Genomic DNA, 21,413 nt, shown 5'->3' on the forward strand with positions numbered 1-21,413 from the left:
TGATTCTCGAACAACGAGTTTTTTCTATTAGGCCGTCAAAATACCCTTCAAAGTTGTCAAAGAAATTGGACATACAACGAACTTGGACGGTGGCTATTTTCTATAATTCTTATAGTTTCTGGGCGAGCGTAGTTCAGAGGTGAGGACGTAAGCCGAGGTTTCATTCGAATGATGTCGAGGCTTATGTCCAATCGCTATTCACTAAACAAACATCTGAAAAGAAAGAATAAATCTTGTCGATAGCAACTTATGTAGGTGCGGAGTCGGTTGCGATGACATCGATCACGTAGTTTGGTTTTGTTCGGAAAATGGCGCCTCCAGAGAGCGACTATTGGATACCCTTGTGGCCCGAAGTAAACAACCCTTCAGGAAAGTACGCGGTGTTTTGGAAGATCGTCATGTTGTCTATATGCAGGCTATTTATACTACCTTTCTTAGCTCATCCGAAATCAAAGTCTAATACTTTTGTTTCTCCCTGATTTTTTTTATCTCTATCCTATTGTTCTATTGTTCACCACGAAGATCTGGCCATCCGAAAAATGCTCCCTGCCGTACCATAACTAGAGCACAACGCTACGCTACAAGACGTCAAAGTCCCTGATAAGCAGCTGAAAACCCAACAATCCAAATCCCTGTTTGAAAATTCCATTAGGAATTTGTTTAGGAATTCCTTTAATAATTCCTGTCCTAATTCTATTCAGGTTGATCTTTGAAAATTCTACTTGAAATACATTTGAAAATGTCTCCATGAATTTCTTCTAAATTTCCCCAGTAAATCCTCCAAAGCTTTTATGGTGAACTTCTCCAGGAATAATTTATAAAACCAATGTTAGATTCCTTCCAAAACGTATACAAGAATCATTCCGGAGATTTTATTGAAAAAAATAATTCGGAAAATTATGAAAGAATGAGGGGTTTCCTGGAGAAATTTCGTAAGGAATTTCTAAAGAATTCTCTAAGAAATTCCCAAAATAATTTCCAAATTAAATTAACGATGGTTTTTAAACGAAATTCTAAAGGATTTTCTGAAGAGATTCTAAAAAGAATGCGCAATGGAAATTACGAAGGAATTCAAAAGGAATCTCCGAAGGTTTAAAAGAATTTATGTAGGAATTGCTAAATAAATCCGAAGGAATACCTAAAAGAATTCTCGATAGAAATCCTGGAGGAAGTTCTGAAAAAATCCTGAGTGAAATTTCTAAGGAATTTCAAGAATTTCTTCCAAGAGTTTTCAAAGGGATTTCTTGAAAAAGTACTGGCAGGGTTCTTAAAATTTATTCTCTAAAGGAATTTTTAAAGGTAATCTCAATAAAAATTGACTTGATTTCACCACAGGTGTCTTTACAGCCGCCGTGTATACGAGGTTTTGGAAGGGAAGATATCCCATTGAATTCCACCACTTAATTGTATCTTGACAGATACGTATTTTGACCTCAACAGTAAGGCCGTCTTCAGTGTCTCGAACTTGACTCGAGTCGAGTCAAGTACGAGACACTGAAGACGGCATTACTGTTGAGGTCGAAATACGTATCTGTCAAGATACAATTAAGTGGTGGAATTCAATGGGATTGTACAAACTCGTCTTATGACAAGTGAATCTCACAGATAGGAGGCAGCATACAGTGACCGGCATAATAAAAAGCCCACTCGTCGTTTTTCATACAAAATGGTAAACTTTGGAGATCTAGATCTCGATTGCGTGTGAACCAATTTTGCTGAAAATTTGACCAGAGCTCAAATATAACTTGAATTTTACCACACATAAGTTTCGACCATATTGATTGAAGCCTCTTCAGAATTTACTTTAAAAATACCAGGGTTGTTACGGAGATCCTGAAATATTTTCCGCGCCAAATCCGCGCCGACTAAAATTAAATCCGCGCCATTTCCGCGCGACATAAAATCCATTCCGCGCCAAATCCGCGCGAGCCAGATCTAAATTCTAAGCAAATACACGTTAAATGTCAATTTTTGTATAACAATTTATTGAACGTCTTCTCTTCAAGTTCTTTTTTTACAATATTACTGATTTCAAATATGATTTTAAACTGCAACATATGTTTGTATCAAAATTCTAATAGGACTAATAAAACCGCAGTAAGTATTACAACTCTTCTAAATGGCTTTATTTACCACTAGAAGTACTGAATCTATAGGAACAAGAACTAAACAGTCAAAACTTTTTGCATAAGCACCGCTTTTTGGATTAGATTATGGCTTTGGCATGTTTTGTTCCGTTATTGTCAGGGTTTTTTTCTTGATAGAACTTTATAAAATTCCGCACAAGGTACGTTGATATACAAAGGAATGTAGAGGCCAGATTTGATCATAATTGATTAAAGATAAACGTGGAAAATAATTAAAAATCTGCCAAAACCGCAATTTCTTTTGAAGTAATTAATTATGCAGCTTTGTTGTAGTTATTGATCACAAGACAAACTTGCGTAGATAATAAGGAATTAGACAATGAAGCTCCGTTTTTTAAACAAAACTTTTGTAAAAAAATATTTGAATTCATATCAAGAAACAAATAATACAAAATCTAACGTTGCTCAAGCTCCGTTGATTTTTAAGTCAGAATCAAGTGCAAATTCCTTTAAAAATTCCAGAGGAATATTTTTATTTGAAAAAGATTTTTCAGAAGAAATTTCTTTGTAAATACGGCAGAATAATTTGCGTAAACTCCAACAGAAATAGTCCGTTATTATTGTAACGTTATTATTGTATAATTGTTATCAATTATTGTAACAAGCTTTTCTAAAAGTTCATGCAGAAATTTTGTTGACCATTCTTACTGAAATTTCATTTAAAAACTCCGAAAACTCCTGTATAAATTCATCTTTCGTGGGCAGATTCATCCCAGTCGCTCCAAATTATCTGTGGGAATTCCTCCGAGTATTCTAACAAAAATTCCACTGGGAAATTATTTTGTAATTCATTTGGTCGTGAGTTCAAGTTAATTCTCTACAAATAACCTACGCAAAATCTTCAGAGATTACTTGCAGAAATCCCTTCATGAAATCCTACGGAAATCGCTTTAGGAATTCTTGCAAAAATTGATTGGTTACTTCCTGCGGAAAAACTCCCGGTTCTATTTTTGAGCACTTAAAAAAAATCGAACTCTTTTGTAAATTCAAGGCGGCATTCTTTTCGATTTTCTAGTCATACCTGCGGTCACCGCTTCAGGAAATTTCAAAAATGTCTTTATAATTTATCGGGGTTTTTAATGCTGCAGAAATCCTCTTTACGCTATAAAAATTTATTTGCAAGGAAATATTAAATGTTCCAATATTATGAAAGAATTCCTGACGACTTTTGAAGAATGATATAATATATCATGCTGAGTGGTTCATCGTAAAAGAAACAACCAATCAGAATCTGAAAAAATATCTTAGAACTACAAAGAAATTGACAAGCTGAAAATAGGTATTCATATCCTTCAATAGACATGGTTTGTGGGCGTCGTGTTTTAAAATGGATTAAAAATGACAACAACAGGGCTGGTAGCGACCGAAGCCACTCAAAATAGTGACTTTAGTGACCAAAGCTGACGAAAAAAGGGACCAAATAGTGACTTTCAGTTGCAGAAAAAGTGACCAAATAGTGACTTCCAATTTCAGTTGCAAGTTCGATGAGACGAAATCAAGCGTTTTTGGGTCGAAGGAGAGTATTTTTTTTTCGTAATTTGTGGCGGAAAACATCTATCACTCACCACTCTTTTCTCTTAGAATGAGCTCAGAAGAAAAATTAAAATCCTACTCGGTTACACGCTTAAAATCAATAACACAGAGATGTGTTTGCATCACATAAAACGGACCTAATGCGGAACATCCCCTAGATGAGCGATAGTTACACAGCCACAAAAATAGCTCGTGTGGTTTTATTGAAGCTTGGATTTCAATATTTTCAACAGTATTTGGTTCCTCATGAAACAAGGAATCTGTACAAACGTTAACATGTTGAAAAGGACCGTTATCACGACCGTACGAGGCATTTTTGTGCCTGTGTAACTGTCGCTCATCTAGAGAATGTTCCGCATTAGGTCCGTTTTGTGTGATGCAAACACATCTCTGTGTTATTGATTTTAAGCGTGTACTTTTATCTACTCAGTGACTAAGTAAAATTATTGCCCTCTCTTCTAACCCCACGGAAATTTTACTCCAGTAAAAAGCAGGACAACTCAAAACTATGAGTAGTCTGCAAGCAAATCAAATGTTTACGCCACTGGAAGTGATCGAAATATGGTTATCACTCTGTTTTTCTTTCCTGAAAATTATTTCTCGGCGAATATCTGTGTGAATGAGCATTCTCTTCTCGTGATAATAAGTGAAAATTACGATCATTGGATTAGCTGCCTACTTAAGAACGATGCAGAGAACTCTAACGATTTGTCATAGGTGCCACGGATGTTTTTGGAATTTTTAGTGCGACAGGAACAGTAGGATCGTTTTGGTAGAAAACGATATAAAAATTATGAAGATTCATGTACAACAAGCCTGGGATTTAACGCTCGACCTCCTGCTTGTAATGAGGACCATGCTCTCTGAAATTTTAAATATTTTTACTTCAAAATACGCAGATTTTCCGACTTGATGTACGTATTTATAAACGATTTTTACTATGGAATTCGACAGCGCATGCAATCTTCAAAATCTACTCAATAAATATTTGTTTAGAGCAAACCTTTCATTACATCTGTCAAAATCTACAAAAAAGCCGCTTGAGAACAAATTATATTTTCTTGAATTTTTTAGACAAATTTTTCAATGGATGCCTAATGAGGGATAAAGTCTCCTCAAATTGAGGCAACAACTCAAAATTCAAATATCCTGAAATTGTGGTGGAATGATGGCATTTTTATCAGTGAAGATCATTTAGCATATTTATGGATTTGTGCTGTGAAAAAATGATAGCATTTGGTCATTATTGGAAGAAGTTCTTCTAATTTTGCGTGGCCACTAAAATTATTTTCTGGAGGAACAAAACACAGTAAATAATAGAGTAAATAAGGTTGTCAATTAAAAACATAACTCGCCACATAACGATCATAGAGGATCTATTATAAAAATACGCTATTACAATAAAACTTTACTGCCCATGATCGCATATTTGTAACATAAGCATTTCGGTTGATTTTGTTAATCCTCCCCACAAAATCAATAATTTCCAGCTTACCAAAGATAAGCAAAATAATAAATCCTATTTTACTGTTGTGGGGTTAGATCCATCAAATTTAGCATTCTGAACGATTCACAGGCTTTTTACAAAATGAACAAAAATGCGAGTGTTACAAATATGCGATCATGGGCAGTTTAGTTCTTGGTAAAACAAGGGACAATCAAGTTTCCCAAGGAATCAAGTCTTCCCACCTTCCCCTACTGCATAAAGCTTGAGTTTAAAAAAAAACTTCAAATCGACAGGTCTCCTGCTTCCATGACTGTATAACAATTTATAAACTGTGACATAAAACACCTTCAATTAGCTACTGGTGAAATGCCAATAGGAGCAGCGAATTAAATTAAATGGCTGGCGATGTTTCAGAGTGATCATTTTTCCAAGATCCGTAATTTCATTTCCGCCATAAACAAAACATCTTCCGATGGATACATAAAGCTTTATAAAAAAATCTTAGTCGATAGTTTCAAAATAGTTGAAAATAGTGACTTTTTGCGAGAAAAAGTGACTTTAGTGACTTGAGGTCGAAAAAAGAGACTTTTTAGTGACTAGCCCGAAAAAAGTGACCAAGTCACTAAAAAGTGACCCACTACCAGGCCTGCAACAAGGGGCGTATCTCTCCTCATAACATTTGTTTAAATAATGCTTGAGAGTGTAATGCATGTCATTAAATAAGGACTTGGACATATCTCAAAAATAATGTTAATAACCTTGAAACGTAAATTTGTTCTCAACAACATTTGCTAATGAAAATAGAGCCCATCTAGATAGGCATCAAACTAATTTTCAAATAAACTTCCTAAGATTTAGCATTTTATTTATTAAATTTCCACCTAAAAGTAAATCCGCGCCAAATCCGCGCGAAACCCTAAAATCGTTAAGTAAATCCGCGCCAAATCCGCGAAAACCGCGAAATCCGCGAAAATCGCGAAATCCGCGTAGTCGTAACAACCCTGTACCTAAGAACTTTGTTTCAAGAAAACCTTCCAAAATTTCTTTAGAAGAATCCTTTTTTTGAATTTCTTCATGAATTCCTTGAAAAATGCTTTCAGAATTCCTGCCGAAATTGAATAAAGAACTTCTTTAATTTTTTTAATGATTTTCATCAGCAATTATTCCAAGATTTTCTTAATTAAATTCTTTCAGCAATTCCTTAAGAAATCGCTTCCGTAACTCTAGGAAGAAATTCTTGAAATTCCCTCGAAGTTTCTATTATATATATTTTTATTACTTCACCCAGGAATTTTTGAGAAAAATAAATAAAAATTCCTCCGGACATTTAATTACGACTTACGGCTTTCGAATACTCCATCAGTTTTTTTTGGAAATCAGAAATTTATTCAAACATTCGTTAAGGAATCATTCAGAAATTAATCCAAGAGTTCAATCGGAGATATCATCTGGAAATTTTATTGACATTTCCGTTAGAAACTCTTCCGAAAAATTCTTTTCTTCATTCTTTTCCGGAAAAAATATTTCATTAAAATTTCGGGAATAATTCCTGCAGCAATTTCAAAAGGAATTTTGTTTGGTTAGCAAGAGGAAGTTCCGAAGGAATATCCGGATAAATGTACTAAAGGCCTCTTCAGAGGATTTTCCGGAGGAATCCCTGGAGGAATGACAAAAAGAGTTAATGGCGTAGTTTTCTAGAGTGGAAAGCATTTTTGAATTAATTTCAATGAATTCATCGAAGAACATTAAAGATTTCGGAAAGATTTTGCAAAGAAGTTTCTAAAGGAATTGCTAAAATTATTTCCGAGGGAATTCTTACAGGAATTTTCAAAGAAATACCTATCAGAATTTCCAAAGAAATTCCAAAATTTATCCAAAAATTCTTTCGGAAATAACCCTAATAAACTCGACGAGATGAATATATGTTCAGTGAGATGGAAAACGGAACAGCTCCCCTAATTAATTTTTGGGGAAAATTTTCGATTTAGTGGGTCACGTGCTCCATCGTGCCCCAGCTTAGCTCCGCCAATGTTCTCAAAATTTGAGTAAAATATAGGGGAACGGTTCGGCACTTCATCCCATAGTTCCTATTTCCATCCCATCAAAAACAAAGCAATAAAAAGGAATTTGGTTTGTTTCTTATTTTTGTGATTTTTTCAGCAGTGAGCACGCGTGTTAGCAAAAAGAAGCGACTAAATTGGTGCTGTATTTCTTTGTTTTGCGATGAGATGAATATATGTTCAGTGAGATGGAAAATGGAACAGTTCCCCTACTACTTCAATAAATTGATAATTGCACAAACTACAAATCTGTTTGATGTAAAGTGTACTCAGATAGCTAGAAAAGCTTGTTTCTCATCTATCGCATCAACAAAAAAAAAAAGAATGGAAGGCCATGCTTAAATTTCACGAAATCATCATTTTATTGAAGTAGTATCCTTTACTCAAATTTTGAGTAGTTAGCTTACACTATTTATACTATGCGTAGGTACAATAACGAGTACAAGCGAGTATTATTACGCCTATTTAATGGAAATACTTCTAAAAGCAGCATTTTTTTTAGGCAATTATAACACACCATCCGCCATTATGCATTTTCGTCTCAGGTACCCCCTAACATCAGCAAAACCCCCAGGGGTACATGTACCCCAGGTTGAGAACCGCTGTCGTATAAGATAAAAAGAATGCTGCATAATTTACCCAAATCCTTTTTTAGCTAGGTCCCACACATGAGTAATGCAACACAATTCAACAAAAGCATCTGATTTTTGTAAATAGTTTCACACGAAACAAAGATTTCTTGTTGTAGGGATTCATGTTTCAAATATTGAATTACGCCAGGGCAAGCGAATGAGCCAAACTTGAAAATTAGAATTGACACAAAAATTCTCGAAACTTACGTCACTCCACTCGTATGAACTTGATTCAAATATTCGTTGGCAAGAAGTTTCAATAGAAACAGATGACAAACAGTCATAAAATTAATAAAACAAACCCCCATATGAATGATTCGTCAGTCGTTGAGCACAGCACACATCTGGTCTTCCATCAGAGGGCACAGCACAAATCATTCGATGTTAGTCGAGAAAATAATAATCATCAATCAAACAAGTTGAAAAAAGAATAACATTTTTATCAATCGAATTCGTTGATTTATTTGTACAATGAACGATCAGGGACATATATTAGACGCCGTATACAAACTACGTAGATGATTTTACAGTTATTTTTTCACATAATTGTGAAAGTTAATGTATGATTGAATAAAATCCACACTCTTGTTTCATAGATCCTCACGTAATTATTGTATGACCCCTTAGTTAGAACATCAGCATAATACATAGGACGATGTACAGATATATCAATATCGGTTGCATCGTATTGGATGGATTTGTCTTGAATCTACCTCGCAATCTATCCCCTACAAGTGAGGCATGTTTTATCGATACACGTGCTTAAATCCTCCAAACCAGAGCCTTCAAATGTAATATAAACACCTGTTGTTTGACCAAGTTGCTATCACGACTCAATCGAAAATGATGATTTGTGCCATTATCTATATAGCGTTGTACTACAAGCGCTTCCCGTAACAGGTTGTGCAAACTGAAGGCCTCACAAAGGAAATGTTTTGCGGAGAATCTGTGGTAACGTACCGAATTTTACATCCACCTACAACATCGTTCGGAATTTCGGTCACGCGGAGAAGGATCGAAAAAAGAACCGAGAGTTAATTATGTTTCCGGCTTCGCACATCACGGAACATGCCCTGTTGGTCGGTACTCGGTTCGGTGGTATCCAATATCCACACTCTGGCAAGCAAATTTGGTCAACCTTGGAACACATTCGGGTGGCTGGTTGACCTCCGCTGAAAGGAAGCGATGTAAAATTAGTCAAACCATCACCGGGACGTTAATTTCGTTTGCTTTTGCTCGATGTCGTGCGGTGATTTTGTTTTGGGTTGACGAGGGCATGTTGGAATGTGCGCTAGCAAAAGAAAGCAGTGATAAATGTCGTCGCCCTTGGGTGCTGGTGTTGATGTTTATAAAAGATATGCAACGCGATGCGACATCGCAAGTCACAACAGCAAAACACGAAGTTGAAATACGTTTTACGTCAATTTAAAATTCCAATAACAAATGCATGCAATAAATTTGAAGTGTAAAAAATATAACATATATTTGGAGCGCTTCAACCCATCATGAGAAATCCGAGATATTTTCAGTGGAAGTTCAAAATTTACACGCGTTTGTCTCACATTATGCGGAATAAAATAAAACATCCATATGGTCGACAAATCACTCCGAGTAAGTTGTCGAAAAAAAATGTGGAACGCTTCACGATTTTGCGTGTCATCCTTGCGCAGGGGCCATGCTAATCTTCTCTGTATCGTTCCAATTTTAGTATATGTCTTGCCGAAGCAAAGACATTTGGTTACCATCAACATCAGTCTTATATACTCCACTGCAAAAGAAACAGTTCTAGCGATGAGCGACAGACAGACCCACCGAAACTCGTCTGCACGCTGGATTGTAACGAATACGCTACCTGCAGATAAAAAGGGGTTGAGTTTAATTTTCTACCCACGTGAAGCGATATGTTTATGCGATATTGCTTCTCTCCTATCTATCGAGAATCTTTAATAGTCAGTTGGTGTGCTCTGTGTTTCACGTATGACTCATCCAACTATACACATACACGGTCAATATTCAATTCAATTAGTTTCAGTAGAGTCGCCAACTTATAGTAGACGAAATTCTTATTTCTAACCGACCAAGAAAACATTCCTACGTTACTTCTATAATTCCATGGTAAAGAAAAGAATAATTAGAGTCTTTTGGTTAGGAATGTCAACATTCTATACCGCCTTTCTCATGGGACTCATGCATGTTAGACGACAGGCATTCTGCCATCGTTGTGTTGTTGGCCTGTATGCGTGCCCCAGGAGTAGTGGAATGCAAATGACGGATTCTATATGCGAGACGTCTCGCCAAGGGTGTGGAATGTTTTAATCTACGAACTTTTCAACTCGTCACAAGCACATAATTTATTCACGAGAGGCTCTTTCCGTCAGCTGATGACAGAGATTTGAAAACACCCATAGACGATCATAATCGTTTTGTTTGTGATTATAGGAGGACCTACCAAAGATTGAAAGGCATTTCCCGCACAACAGTTGTCAAACTACAGCTACGATGGTGATACTGTGTCTAGTCGGATTCAGATGTGTAATGCATGCGATGAAAAGAACATTTTGATTAACGGAGAAAGGCGACATGAAATTGCTGTCAAACGCACTCACCTTTGTCGCATGGTGTTACCACGATGGTGTAGCTTGGTGATGACAGTTAGACAGGTTAGACACACAGTGACTGTGTTGTAACTGAAAGAATGATATAATATTCGATGGAAATCGGCTCACGTCGATGATGTCAGTTATGATTACACATCAACGCCACATAAGTACGTGCGCTTTGCTCTGAAGAATATGTGGAGGATTGAACGTCAAGTTCCTGCAATACACTCAACAAGATAGAATTTACCATAATCCGCAATTAATTCTACGCATATTTTTATTTAAACAATCAGCGGAATTCTAGCCTAGACAGCCCAATTGTTCGCTAATGTATATTCGTTTTCTTATTTTTGCCTTTCTGGTACAACAAAGTGGTACCAAAGGCTATCGTTTCACTGCCAAAACGTACTTTATATGGTCGGGGTTCAGCCAAAACACACCAAGCGCCAACGAAAAATAACCCATTTTTCTGCCCAAACTTTCGTTTAGCAGATTTAATTGATCGCAAATCGTATCGGATATCCCTCAATCCAACAAATGAGGATATCCTATTGCAAATGTACGCTTGAATTGATATGAAACGATTTCTGTTGTCCTTATACGAACAAAATATCACAAGTCAGTCAAAAAGCCGCTTGGTGCGTTTTGGTTGAAACCCGACCCGAAGAGAGCTCGTGGACCCAGAGTGCTATATCCCAATCGATTCAGCTCGACTAACTGAGCAAATGTCTGACTGTTTGTGTGTTTGCACGTTGAAACAATTTTTCTAGTACTAAACCTCAACCGATTTTGCTACAACAAGTTGAATTCGATGGGGAATGTTTTCTTCTTGATCACTATTGATTTTATTTACGAGGAAAAATGTTTTGATGAGATTTGAATGTTTTAAAAATTAAAACTTAATCTTTTCGATGAAATGGTTTTTTGTACAATTTGCATGGATTTTAAAATTTTGATCATCGGTATACCTATATAAAACAAAGTTGTAAAAAAATGAAAGCAAAAATGGAAGCAAAAAATTAAATCAGAAAATTGATCAATTTTTGGCGAGACAAAGTTCGCCGGGTCAGCTAGTCTTCTTCTTCTATTTCTATTATACAGGCCGGACTCGATTATCCGGAGTGTTGAAAAAAATTTCACTCCGGATAATCGAACTCTCCGGATAATCGAGCCATTTTTTGTTGTTGCTGAAAATTTAACTTTTGCTCAAATAATCTTTATTTTGGTTGTATAACAATAATAAAATATCCCGTTGGTCCGTTCATGCATTCTGACTACCGTTAGAGGTGAGCGCCGATCCGAAAATCGTCGGCGGCAACGTTTGTCATAATTTTGGTCGGCGATGGCTTGGCGAATTTTTTATAACGTTCGTAACGTAAAGTTTTTTTTTAGGATACTTTAAGACATTACGAAAGAATTCTTTTTATTTCCCCGGAAAATTCGGCCTTTTTCGGCCAAATTATCAGTTCGGCCGCATGATCTTCACCCGTGCGTCGCAAACCGTTTTTGACCTTATGTCACCTCGTCCGGCCAAGCAGCATTTTCGGTCAAACGTTTTTTTCGGCAGCTCGGGCAAACAACACCATTCGTTCATTTCGACCAAATGGTCCTTTTCTACCAAACGACCATCTAAGCCTTTTTGGCTAAATGACCTATTCGATTAGATGACTTTTCAGTCAAATGGCCTGTTAGGCCGAACAACATTATCGGCCAAATGATTTTATGCCAGTCGAGTTTCGGATTAATGACATATTCGGCCAAACAACAAACGTCAAAACATTTGATTTCAACATGAAATTCAGTGGATTTCAACAGGAAATCCTTGGAAATTTACGCAGGTAATTCTTCGAGATTCCTAAAGCAAATTATTTATAATTTTCTCAGGAAATTTCTGGAATTTGCATTGTTAGTGGCGTCCAGTCGTCTAAGCGCATTTGCAAGCCATGGAGTGTGAGTTCGATTCTCGCCCTAGTAAGGAGAGAACATTTCGTAAAGCGGAAAACGCTCCACATGTTCACTAGGTGCTGTGTGAATGTCATATCCGTTGTCTAATGCTAAGTGTTAAGTATTCAGTCTGTGCGAGCTCTGGTCAAACATAGTGATCCTGTCTTTCTTTCTTTAAAATTCTACAAAAAGATCTTCCTAGTTTTTAAGGAAATTTACTCAGAATTTCAACGAATTTCAATATTCTTCAGAATTTTCATTAAAAGTTCTTAATTTTTAGGAAAATCTTTTTCGATTTTTGAACAAAAAATGTAAGGAATTTTCAAGAAAAATAGCCTTTTCACGAGAAATCCTCTGGAGTTTCAGAGGTATTGCCATAAACTCCGGGAAATCTGGAGGATCCCAAAAAATGAAAACTTCTAAATTTTATCGTTCAGCACCAAGATTTTTCTGATGCATTTGTTTTTGTATTATGAGTATGCACTTAATATTGTGGCTTATACATGCTGTGGCCTTCCGAAAATTCCGGAACATTCGTGAAATAAAACAAAAAATAATGAATTTCATTGCATAGCACCATTTGATATTCTAACAACGGAATTTATTTCGTTTGATTTATGCAAACTAAGGCCTCTGTAGTACATAAAATTTGTCTATATTCAGCTCGGTCAGTATCTGCACGTCGCCAGCTTTGTAGTCCACGTAGGGACCTCAAATCGAATCACCTTGCTATCTGCGCACCTCGCCTCGCCTTCTTGTCCCCTGCGGATCCCTCTCAGAAACCATTTTCACCGGGTTACTGTCCTACATTCTGAGCATGAAATTGTGTATGGATCACCTTGGCCACCGAGTGATTCTTTAGAAAATGAAAATATTTTTTTCATAATTAAGGGAAGGGATCCATTTATTACGTAACACAGAAAAATGCCATTTTCAATCCCCCTCCTCCCTATGTCACACTTTTTGTATGAGGTATCTAAAAAATTTGTATGGATTGTTACACTTCAGGGAACCCCCCCTCTCCCTCTAAGCGTTACGTATTTAATGGATGTTCTCTAAATGCAAGGATTTTTGTTGTTGTTACTATGCGTACAGTGTTTGAATCTATACACCGCCACTGATATATATATATATCAGCCAGAGGTCAGAGGAATTTCTATAATTACTACAAAGCAGTCGGATTTCAAATCCTAAAACGATAATTTCCTTGGTGGGTGCAGTCTAAAAATATTTTTTGCATAATCATAACTGGTTTCATGTTGTGTCAAAAGCGTGACCAAAATCAAACTAAAGGTTTATTAGATTGCAAATGTCTGTTTAGTGGTTGCAAATTGTAAGTCGAGTCAAGCAAGAGACACTGAAGACGACCTCACAGTTGAAGTCGAAATATTTCCATTTCGGAACATCAGACGACCATATGCTAAAGACGAAAGTTTTAAGTGCAGGGAACAGTATGAGAACTGCCTCTCATACTCTCTCCCAGCAGAAGCTATATTGGCATTACATCCCCCACTGGGTCATTACCGCCTCGCAGCTTAGTGTTCATTCAGCATTTCCACAGTTATTAACTGGGAAGTTTCTAAGCCAAGTTAACATTTCTGCATTCGTATATCGTGAGGCTAACATGATGATTCTTTTATGTCCAGGGAAGTCTTACCGCTCGGCTGAGAAGTTCGGAATATGCAATAATTACAACACAACATTTTTGTAACCTTTTCCAAAACTACGATTCGGAAAATCTTGAAAAGTTGGCCCCTTTCTGCTCGACATCCTGGCTCCTGGCCCATGAAATCCGAGTTATTTTACCACAACATATTTGAACTAAAACATAATCATCCTTAAGGCTTCATGACATGTCATTCAGAATGGCTGCCTTGCGGCTTACCAACACAGTCAAACAATCACCCACCCCACCCACTCGGATATGCACCGATAATTTTAATTCATATACTGCCTACATACCTGACTATTTTCTCACTAAAAAAGTAAATCTGGACTTAGTTCGAAGTTCAATTTACGCGGCGGTACGATGATATTATTACATATCGCTTATTTAGGGAAGATATATAAGCAAGTGAACAAAGTGAAAAAATTCCCCCAGTAATGCACCATGCCAACGACGGCGCCGGTTTCAACACTCTGCACGTCGTCGGTAGCGTCGTATGCAAGCAATCATTGATCAGCAACAGACAGTGATGTCGATATGAACTATTGTGAAATCATAGCGGAAACATGTAAAATATCGATAAAATTAATCAATCTTTCCCTAACGCATTATGTATTGATGCAGTAATAATATCTTATTGATTCTGTTTCGAAGTGCATTGTAAAAATTGAAACATCGGAGTAAAAATGATCTTGTTATTAATGCGTTTGAGCAGCTGGCAACAACGCTTCGAGATGTAAATATAAACATGAAACATAATCCATAAATATTCACCTGAACCAAACCAAACTGATGCTTTTCTGACAAATTCCATCAGTTAATCCCATACTTAGATTGTATTGATTAATACTGCGTGTAAATTGGGCTGAATTATTCCGAATACGTTCAATGTTTACTGTTGTCGGATGTTAACAAAAAATGAATCCCACGTGGATGCTTACTGAATTGGTATTGGAAGTGTACACCACTACAAATTCATGGTTGATGATTTTTATGACACAATCACATAGAAATTTGAGTGTCACAACGCTTCACCTTAAAGAGACCGAAATTCTTAGGTAGTGATCAATATATTCCACTAAAATAGCTTGATTATTTTGTTTGTTCGTCAAAACCCTATCTCAAATAACGATAATATAAAATGAGTATACAATAAATTGACCAAAACTTTCACGCTGAAAAGCTTCCCGCATTTTTCTTATAGCTCAATATTGTCCTGCAAAATACAGACAATTTGAAGGCAATGGAGCAAAAGTTTCTCAGAGAATTCATTCAGACTCTCCCTGGTGGAATCTTATGGAATATGTTTGCCTTGTGATAAGAAGTTTACGTCAAGTTTAGGCGACGGGTTATTTAATCTTTTATACAAGATTGAAAAATTCCCAAACGAATTAACAATCATTCATCCAAAAAAGCATTTCTGATAGGGTAGAGAATTATTCTTCGAGAGGGAATCTCTGATAGGGTAAATTATTCTCCTGAGAGGGTATACTTGATCGGATAAAAAAATCATTCCCAGCAAGGGAATTTCAGATGGGGTAGATTTGACAACCATTCACTCGATAGATATTGATCTTATGAATAACTTGAATTTAGTTTTGGAACATGTAAACAAAGAGTTACGTAGAGTAGGGTAACAATTGTATTTTGAACATCTGAATATATTTTGGATTTTTGGATACATTTTTTTCATTTTATTACATAAATTTGGTTAGGAAATGTGATTATGAACAAGGCGAAACAGACACATGATTCCTATTTATTTAACAAAATATAATTAGAAAAACACGCAAAATAAGGTCAAAAGTCCAAAATATATTCAAATGTCCAAAATACATCATTAACCCTATTGTTCGTGTTTTTTTTTTCTAATTTTGACGCAAGAGAGAAAGTTCAGCTTATTGTTGGTGAAACTGGCAACACTGAAACAGTCGAAGAAGTATAAAAATGGAATCTGCTCTCAAAAAGTATTTAAACGTAACTATTCCCAACAATTGATGTTCTAGCAAGAGCCTGGTAAGCTATCCATGGTTGCATATCCAAGATCAGCGGTTTACTGAAGCTTAAGGTTAAAACATGAAATTTTTGGAATGCCCCAATTCTCTGTTCTACCAAAAGTACAAAGCTGATAAAATATATAAACGACAGACATAAGTAACCTTTGGAGATATTTTAGGAATAATGCATGAAGATTATGTGTAAATCAATACTTGCGCAGCATTTTTAAAAGAAATAGGGGAACGGTTCGGCACTTCGTCTCATAGCTCCCATTTCCATCCCATCAAAAACAAAGCAATGAAAAGGTATTCTATTTGTTATTTATTTTTGTGATTTTTTCAACAGTGAGCACGCAAACCAAATAAAAATATTGAACTTCCTAAGACCCATAACGATCATTGGTATAGTTTTGTACAATGCCAACCGAGTAGAATGTGTATGGTTGCGCGATTGTGCCGGTTGATGGTCGTCCATCAGATCCCAACCCGATCACATAAGCAAAGTGAGAGAGAGATCGCCCGCCACTCCAGTTCAGTACAATCAAAGTTAATTACATACCTATATTCCGGGTATAAGCCACCTGGGTTACTATGTTTGAAGATTTAGTAGGTAACGCATCTGTCTAGCGTACTGGGGTCGTGAAATCGAACACCACCGAAGGAAGTGGTCACCCACCCTCCAATACATTTTTCGAACTAAGTCTTTCACATGTTGTGGAAGTGCACAAATCGAACCTAAGCCAGGCCTGTCCAACCTTTTCAAGCCACGGGCCAAATTTTTAAATTTTTTGTTCACACTTGCTGGCGGGCCATACAATATTTTGTACATAACTTTTTGAATATTTTTATAAATTGAAACATTAAACTAATCTATTCACACCGTTTACCGGATGTGTGAAAACAAGCCGGTTCAAGTTTGTATGAAAACTATTATGGGAAACTAAACATTTCATTACACTAGATACAGCGACTACCCTCCAAACGCTGGCGAAAAGAGAACCCACATAGCTGAAAGCAACATTCCAGAGACTTCACTGAACGCACCTTAGGAAAGATCCGTTGAAATAGCATTTTATACTCCGCTCACCCCCATGTCACACTTTTTGTATGAAGTATCTGCCCCTGGTGCGATAGATATCACAGAAAAAAATCTGGCTATTTTGTTGAATTACACAATTATACAAGCACAATTTCAGCGGAACGGAAACGGCAAATTTGACAGAAAATATATGGGTTCTGTTCCGCCGACATTGTATTTGGGGCTTTATTATCATGCTAAAGATTCGCAACCTCGATTAAAATCGACTACCAACTATTGGAACCTCCATTCAATATGCATTTTCTAAGGAGTTAAAGCTTTTGAATTTCATCCAGTCATATGGTCTTCCCCTTGTCAGCGCCCAATCACGGAGTGCCACAATCAGAATAATGTAAAATTCAACCTCGCCATATCAACTGCCATACAAACCTGAAACGACCTGTGCACGGTAAGCCCGTATTCAAACCGACCGAAACCAGCGAACGACACCCAAAATATGAAACAAAAGCGTCTGAGCGTGGCGGAGCAAAATCATTTTTGAACCACCCTGATTATTAGTTTGCTGCTATCGGTACCGGTGTTTACATTCGCTCCACGATCAGTTTTCAATCGTTTTTTTCGGGCAAAAATTGCAGTTTATATTAAGTTTTCATTTTTAACAAGTGACCGATACGGAGACGAGCCAGCCTCGGGCTGCAAGTCTCTTAAATAAAGACAAAAAACTGACTGATTTCGAAAAGTGATGTTTAATTTGCATTTCATCAACATTTCGGGCTGCTCATGTGTGGAAAAGTGTGTAAAAATTTGACTTTTTCAATGCCCTTTGAGAAGAAGTGAAGTGCAGTGATAAACCCACCAAACCGCGGACGGCTGTTAAATTGGCACGAAACTGCTGGTTTATGCTATATTTCGAGCCAAAACACATAGGACTCTTTGAAGAAACATGTTAATTACCACGGGAAGTACATAAATATACTGTGAACAGGATAGTAATCTGAATAGTGAATATTAAACTTTTGTTCGATGCTGTTCGATGCATTCGAATGTTGGTGGGAGATGAGTGCGGGAGGTGTGAGGTTGACCCGTGAAAGGTCCGGTGCCATATTGGCTGCCATCGTGGTACTCTTCCAACTATGTCCTTAAGTTTTCGATGGAGAAAAAAAAGTTCCTTTACACAGGTCTTAACAGTCCTCAGGTTTTTCCCGTTAGTTGTTGCCTATATTGGGAATAAAGCTGCCAATTTCTCTGTCATTCAAAAATGACCATTTGCCACGTTTGTCACGACGGTATTTTCATCGCTTGCGTTGCGAGAGAGTAGAATATGAAGCTGACGTTTTTTTCACGTTACGTAGCTTTCATATCTTCTGGGAGAACTTTTACTTTTCACCGTGTTCCGAGCAAACTATGCTACAGAAGAAGGCTTAGGACACGATGTCAACAACAACCGAAATGCATTCCTTAACAAGTTCTCCGTCCAGGAAAAAAAATCAGCCAAAATCTTACAGTACAGCATTTTCTGACTTCGTATTAGCTCGAGTGAAAAGAGTTTGTACTTTTATAATCCATTGTACCAAAATTTTAAATCAATAAATGGAAATTCGAGTTGAAATCTGAAATTCTATCAACTTTTGTTTCCTACCTTTCCTGCTTGGATTCAAATTTTATTCCTTCAATACAGCAAAACTTTCTGGGCAAATTAAGCAAAACTTTCCGAACAAATGAAGCAAACCGGCTTTCCATTTTTCAACTTGAACATAAACTACTTCGACCAATCTTTATTGAAAACGCGATGTACCACATCAACCTTTTGTGTCTTGGGTCGCTTATGCAATCATTTCAAATTATGTAAAATATTATTTTTCGTTTAAAATTCAAATTAATAGTTGTGCAACGCGAGCTTCGATTTTAGACTTACATATTAAATAATGAATAATTAAAAAAAAACTTCTGGAGCCAGGTCGAAAAGCTGGCGGGCCAACTATGAGGTTATTTTTCTTACACGCCGCGGGCCACAAAAAATGTAGGTGAGGGCCGCATCCGGCCCGCGGGCCGTACGTTGGGCAGCCCTGAAGGGTATATGGCTCAAACCTTAGCCTAATATGCTGTGTACAACCACTTTTATCGTTGTGAATCTTCATATGTGGAAGCTCTAGCCAAAATTATACCACCAGACAATTGCATACTTTTGGTTATTATGCCAAGTAGTCAAAAACACCAATAATCGTGCACAATCTCTCATTACAGCTATTAAAAGTTTTGAGCGAACTGAACTTTATGTTCGGCAACTTTTCCTAATCTTAGCTCTGGTAGTATATGCTTTTTCAGTAGTATATAAAAGGTTGGCACATTTTTCATTAGAAATCGTTTGTTAGATAGGTAATTATAATATATTAATTTAATATGAAAGCCATAAAGTCCAAAGTCAAAAAAGTCCATTCTGAAAACTACTTTTATTGGCCCAGAAAACACTCTTACCTGGTCTGGCTGGCTGTTATAGCATAACATTCTGTATTATGATCGTCTTACTGTAAATAAATGTTTTTGGGTGTTTCTGCATACATTTTTTCATATAAACTTCCAACGAGTTTAGCACCGCCCAAACGTTGACCGATTTGGCTGAAATTTGGTCCAGAGCATCAGGGCACCAAATAGAATCGAATAAGAGGGCCCATAAAAAAAATGAAAAAAGTTTTTCCCATATTCCCATTTCCCATATCGAAATAATTGGTGGAATTAAATAGAGAGATCGGTATACTTCGTTCAGTACGTATTGCTGTCGAATGCTTCATCATAATTTGCGCAATTTGATATGTTTAATTTATACTCAAGGATTTTGAAAAATATAAACATTCGACGTTTTTGGATGTCTACCAGAAGTAAGTACGCGATAATACAGCACGATTATCATTCTCCCATTATTCTATATGTACTGCATGTTCGCTCTACAAAATTATTAAAAATTGATTCTTCTCCATGCCCGTCAGACCATGCTTCCCTCATTTTCCTTATTATTTTTACTTTCTTTCCGACAATGTCATCATCGTAGGGTACTGCATTTCCTGTGCGGTAAAATCGCTGAAGCTGTCCATGACCACGAACGACGACGACCACAACGAACGAGGATAACAGGTGGGCTCGATTCAACCCCTTGATTGTGTACTAGGCGCTACGTTGTTTGGTGAAGGGCTCAGACTGAATGTCTGGGTTCAAGTGTTCGTCATCAGGTGGTTGAAATTTAATCGGAAGCAATGAATTTTAAACGGTTCAATTTTATGGGCACCCTACGTCGGAAAATGTTTTATTAAGGAAGATGACTTCAAATGGGGAAGGCATCATTAAAGTTTTAAATAACATCTAAGGAAGGCCGTTCACGTAACAAAAGTTTGCCACTTTTAGACTTTCTCTCTACCCATCGTATCATTTTTGTAGGAAGTTTTACGTAACGCTTTGTCTGACCCCTTCCTCTCCTACAGCGTTACTTAACTTGCGAACGATCCCAGGAAGCCTTTCATTCCATTCGTTTATTTATAGATTTTATGTGTTTTAGACCAGGCCATTTTCGTAAAACATTTTTTAGACTTTCAGAATTTTGATTTTTTCAGATTTGCTTGAAATTTACTAAAATTTGCTGAACATAATCCAGATTTCCTGCTTATTGATAAGCAGATTTCTCAACACAGGACTGTTCGATAAATTAAGTTCACGAAAATCTATGACAGTTAAAAAATTGTGCTGTTTAGAATTTAGTAAAATCACTAAAATCCGTTGAATGAGTTTAGTGTGAATGGACTCTATGCTTCAAAATTGATCAGCTCGTGAATAGAAGGAATACACAAAACAAAAAATTGAAAGACAAAACAAATCTATTTTTATTTCCTTCCTGTTTGTGTTTTACCTGATCAGCTGAAACGTGCCGCTTACCTGTAGGTAAGAAATAAACACCCTTTTCTGACCCTCTTTATTATTTCGTTCCAAGCAAATAAAGTCCTTCTTTCAGTCGTCCATCACTAGAATTGTTTCTTTTGCAAGAGGGTATATAAGAGTGAATACGGACCGATATATTGTCTTTGCTTCGGCAAGAACATATATATAATTGGAACAGAGAAAGATTAGCATGGCCCCTGCGCAGAGATGACACGCAAAATCGTGAAGCGTTCCACATTTTTGTCGATTGCCCATATAAAAAGTTTTTACGCGGTTAGAATTCATTAATTTTTGGTTAACCTGAACTTTCTCGCTTTTTAAATATCCCCTAAATTTTCTTTGATTTTTTGTGAATTTTTTCATTGGTTTAACTCATTGGTTTATTGACGCTGAAGGTTTACGACCGTCTAAGACGAATTAAGTA

At 36.7% G+C, this 21,413-nt stretch overlaps 1 protein-coding gene, 1 non-coding gene and 1 pseudogene across 2 annotated transcripts in view; 2 read left to right on the forward strand and 1 right to left on the reverse strand.

Moving 5' to 3' along the window:
- LOC134202921 (lipoate-protein ligase A-like) overlaps positions 1–21,413 on the forward strand; it is a 285,600-nt gene that overhangs the window by 105,425 nt on the left and 158,762 nt on the right. The window lies entirely within an intron of this gene.
- LOC134202922 (U6 spliceosomal RNA) lies at positions 9,445–9,551 on the reverse strand. Its single transcript, XR_009977376.1, has one exon. It is a non-coding gene; the product is annotated as a U6 spliceosomal RNA (small nuclear RNA).
- LOC134202923 (U6 spliceosomal RNA) lies at positions 21,131–21,231 on the forward strand (annotated as a pseudogene).

Source organism: Armigeres subalbatus, unplaced genomic scaffold, assembly GCF_024139115.2.
Source record: "Armigeres subalbatus isolate Guangzhou_Male unplaced genomic scaffold, GZ_Asu_2 Contig152, whole genome shotgun sequence".
Lineage (NCBI taxonomy): Eukaryota > Metazoa > Arthropoda > Insecta > Diptera > Culicidae > Armigeres > Armigeres subalbatus.